The sequence below is a fragment of the Pteropus alecto genome, unplaced genomic scaffold (assembly GCF_000325575.1).
Source record: "Pteropus alecto unplaced genomic scaffold, ASM32557v1 scaffold281, whole genome shotgun sequence".
Taxonomy (NCBI): Eukaryota; Metazoa; Chordata; class Mammalia; order Chiroptera; family Pteropodidae; genus Pteropus; species Pteropus alecto.
The window spans coordinates 784,279-789,222 of record NW_006431909.1 but is presented as its reverse complement, the minus strand read 5'-3'; the positions used below and the strand labels follow the sequence as shown (position 1 = coordinate 789,222).

At 39.2% G+C, this 4,944-nt stretch overlaps 1 pseudogene; it reads left to right on the top strand.

Annotated features, from left to right (window-relative positions):
• Positions 1-998: 998 nt before the first annotated feature.
• Positions 999-1,114, top strand: LOC112471937 (annotated as a pseudogene).
• Positions 1,115-4,944: the final 3,830 nt, after the last annotated feature.

Below are 4,944 nucleotides of genomic sequence, written 5' to 3'. Positions count from 1 at the left end.
TAAATGAGAAGATCAACGCATCAGCCTGGCTCCAGCCTCAAGGCCTGTGTGCTTGCTATGTGCTTTACCTGGAATGCTTTTCCCCCAGATATCCACACAGCTTGCTCCTTCCTGCACTAAGGTCTTCCTCAAACATAACTTAGTGACGCCTTCCCTGACCACTCAACCTACCATCTCAACTCCCACGCACTTTGCAGCCCTTCACTCCTTTTATTTCTTTAGCACTTACCATTAATATTCCCCGTATTTTACTTATTCATCCTTGATAATTGTCCCCCCACCACTAGAATAATTTCCATGGGGGCAGGAATTTTTTTAAATATGTTATTCTGCCTTTCAAAATTTTATTAGGAAAATTTTCAAGCACATAAAAAAAGGACAAATAGTATGTTTGCCCTTATGCCCACCACTTATACATTTAACAATTGTTTACGTTGTGTCATGTTTACTTTGTGCACCGTTATTTTTTATTGAACCAGTTAAAAGTAGTTTCCAAACATCTTGACTTCATCCTAAAGTACGTAAACATGTGTCTCTGAAAAACAACATGTTCCTTCATACTGTTATCACTCCTAAGAAAAACTAATTCCCTAATATCTCATATTCAGATTTCTCAAATTGTACCCTAAATTGTTGTTTAGGTTTTTGGGGTTTTGTTTGTTTGTTTGTTTTTTGTACTAGGGTCCAATCAAGGTTCACATTCTGCTTTTGGTTTTTAGGTATAGCCACACACACCCCCACCCTGCCCACCCTCATAAGGTGGAATTTTTAAAGAGGCCAGACCAGCTGGCTTGTAGAATGTCCCCCAATCTGGATTTGCCTTATCGTTTCCTCATGGTATTATTTAGCTTCTACTGTTATCTGTAGTTAATATAAACTGGAAGTTAGCTCTTTAGAAGAACCTGATTGAGGACGTGGTTCCATAGTGTAGCGGTTAGCACGTCCGCTTTACTCGCAGAGGTTCCTGGGTTCGCACCCTAGTAGAGCCACAGTCCATGATCTGCAGCCATGCCACCCTGAATAAGCCCAATGTCTGATCTTGGAAGCTAAGTAGGGTCGGGCCTAGTTAGTACTTGGATGGGAGACCACCTAGGAAGACCAGGTGCTATAGGCATTAATAATAATAAAAAAATAATAATAATTTTAAAAAGAACCTGATTAATTAGAAGCAGGTTAAGTATTTTTGGCAAGAATCCTTCCTGCGTTTGTCTTCCTATTGCTTCCCAGCAGGAGGTGCCTGATGCCAGGTTGCCCTGTTGGTCTATTCCTGGGAAAAATGGTGGCCACTAGCTGTCTCTGGAAAGATCCGTTTTCCCTTTTTGTCATTGGCAAGTGACCTGTGGGGTGGTACTTTGGGGAGTGTTTCCAGCATGGCACCCTGACAACCTTACACATCTCCACATAAGCCACATAGGCAAGACTTAACTAAGGTCTGACCTGAACCTCAGCAGAACTGGTGATTCTTCCTGAAACAAAGGGAGATAAGCAGTCTTGCAAAGAGCTGCCATGAATGAGGCAGTTTCTCTCTCTCACAGGAGACTGTTACAACACCATTTCTCATCCATCTACCTTGTTTCAGTTGAGCACAGGATTCTACCTTACCTTTCAGGGTATAAAACTACTCTAAAGGTATCACGCCTATTACCTGACTTACCTCAGGCCTTCCAACAACTCAGTGAGCCATAGGTAATCAAGACCCCTATTTTATAAGTAAGGAAACTGATACTTTAAATAAAAAATAAAATAGAAACAGACTCACTCATAGATACAGAGAACAAACTGATGGTTACCAGATGGAAGGCGGGTGGGGGGCTGGGTGGAAAAGGTGAAGGGATTAAGAAGTACAAATTGGCAGTTATAGACACAGAGCAGAACTGTGAAATACAGACTATAGTCAATAATATTGTAGTAACTATGGTGCTAGATGGGTTCTAGACTTACTGGGAGGATCACTTCATAAATTATATAAATGTCTAACCACTACACTGTATACTTGGAAGTAATATTATATTGAATGTTGACTATAATCAAAAAATAAAAAGTCAAGAAAAAAAAATCTGGTAAGCATAACAAAGAAAAGAAAAATTGGACTTCTATCCCCCTGCCAGTTCATGTGGCTATGGGTTTCCTTTTAGTGTATCTATGCAGAAGAGGGTTCAATGCAGGAAACAAACCTCCCAAGGCATATTAAGTAGAAAGGGATTTCATATGAGTAACCTAGTACAGTAAAACTGTGATAATGTAAATTTGGATATAGTACACCCTCGTTTCATTGTATTCAACTCAACACGTTCCCACATTTTACAGGATTGAATATAGCTAGCTTTACAGTAGGGTTGTATATTACTCTTTTTTTAATATGGTATTCCAAATAATAAATGAAAAGAAAGAATATCAGCATTGTGCAATCCCTAATGATTCTAAGCCTTATATCAATGGCTGCAAACATCACCAAGAGACAACCAAACATGATGTACTTCCAGACGGAAGCACTGAACAACCACCCATGAATGTGAGATGTTGAGCTTCCACAAAGTTAGCACCTTCCTGTTGTACCACAATACAAAATAAAAGATAAAAATCCTATCATCTCAACAGATAGAGAAAAAGTATTTGAAAAAATCCTTTTATGATAAAAACTCAACAAGTTGGATATAACAAGAACATACCTCAACATAATACTATATATGACATGACCACGGCTAACGTCATACTCCACAGCGAAAGGTTGAAAACTTTTCCTTTAAGATCAGGAACAAGACAAAAGTGCCCACTCTCACCACCCCTATGAACATAGTACCAGAAGTTCTAGCCAAATTAGGCAAAAAAGAAAAAAGAAAAAACCACATCTGTTTGAAGATAATGATCTAATATACAGAGAGAAGCCTAAAGATTCCACCGAAAAAGTGTTGGAATTAATAAATTCAGTATAACTGATAACTTAATTTCAACTGCGTACAAAAACTCTACCCTTTTACTTTTCCCATATTTAATAAATTTAATGAATTATTGTAGCTATAGTTATTTTCATACTTTTGTCCTTTAACCCTTGTACCAGAGTGAAGTGATTAACACATCAGTTATTATGGTATTAAGAGTACGGTTGACCTTTGAACAACATTGGGGTTGGGGCACTGACACCCTCTCTCACTCCCCTGCAGTAGAAAATCCATGTATAAATTAAGTCAGCCCTCTGCATACATGGATTCCCAACTGCAGATTGAAAATACTGTTTTCAATCCGCAGTTGGTTAAATTTACAGATATGAAACCCTGGAATTCAGAGGGCTGACTGTAAACTTGTTGAAAAAAATTTGCATATAAGTGGAACAGCATAGTTCAAACTTGTTCAAAGATCAACTGTATTTGAATTTAACTCTATACTTATCTTGACCAGTGTGTCTTATATTTTCATGTTTTCAAGTTACTATTTAGCATTTCATTTCAGCTTGTAGAACTCCTTCCAGCGTTTCTTGAAAGGCAGGTCTAGTAATGATGAACTCCCTCAGTTTCTGTTTGTCTGGAAAGCCTTTCTCTCTCCTTTATTTATAAAGGACAACTTTTCCAGGTAAAGTATTCTTGGTTGGAAGTTTTTTTGCTTTCAGTACTTTGAATATATCATCCCACTCTCCCCTTGCCTACAAGGTTTCTGCTGAGAAATCTACTGATAGCCTTATAGGAGTTCTTTGGTATGTGAAGACATTTTTTTTCTTGCTGCTTTTAAAATTCTGTATTTATTTTTCATTTTAGACAGTTTTATTATGTCTTGAAGAAGATCTTTTTGAGTTGAAATTTAGGGGGAGCTTATGAGTTTCATGAACATGGATTTCTGAATCTCTCCCCAGATTTGGGAAGTTCTCAGCTGTTTTTTCTTCAAATAAGCTTTCTTCCCCCTTTGTCTCTCCCTTCTTCTGGGACTCCAGTAATGCATAGTTTATTTCTCTTAATGGTATCCCATTGTTCACATAGGCTTTCTTCACTCTTTTTCATTCTTTTTTCCTGATTCTCTTTTGTCTGGGTAATTTCAATTGGCCTTTTTCTCATTGTATTCTTCAGCTACAGAATGTGGTTCTTTTTTATAATTTGTCTCTCTGTTAAACCTCTCACTTCATGTATATATTGTTTTCCTGGTTTCATTAAATTATCTTCCTGTGGTTTTTTTTTTTTTTTTTGTACCTCATTGAGCTTCCTTAAAACAACTATTTTTAATTCTTTATCAGACAAATCACAGATTTCCATTTCTTTAGGGTCAGTTACTGTGTTTCTTCGGTGGTGGTATATTTCCTTGACTTTTCATGTACCTTGAAGTCTTGCATTGCTGCCTTTGCATTTGAAGACTTGTTCACCCCGCCCCCTCTGCCAATCTTACTGACTGGCTTCAGGTGAGAAGTATTTTCCATCATCCCTGGTAGGAATTCTGAGGCTTTCTCGGACCTTTTCTATGGATACACTTGCTCCACACTTCTTGTTTCTTCTTGGGGGTGGGAGTGGTGGAATTCTTAGGATTGTATGCCTTCTCTCAATCCTGCAAAGCCAGACCAAATGCTGACAGCCTCCCATTTGCTTTCCCTAGAGCTGTGCTGAATGCTCAAGTTTGTGTGTTTTCTCTCAATCCCGTAGAGTTGGCCGACTTTCTGCACATGTTCACTAGCTGTCCGCAAAGGCTCACTTTCACAGCCCTCAGAGGTGTGCACAGGGAGCCAGCCATGGAGTGGGAGTGGGAATGAGGTGCCCATAGGGGTGGAGGTGCCTGTGGGCCAGTTGCAGGGGGGATCCATTGGCAGGGCATTCTTAGAGGCTCACGCAGTCTTCCTGATGTCTGTGGATCTGGTGTTAGTAGGATCCAAGTCCTTCTAATGCTTTCTGAGGGCCCTGGCTGCTATTCTGGCCTCCTCTCCCACCGCCTAGTTGTACAGAACTCTCAGTATTCCTCTCGGATTTTATT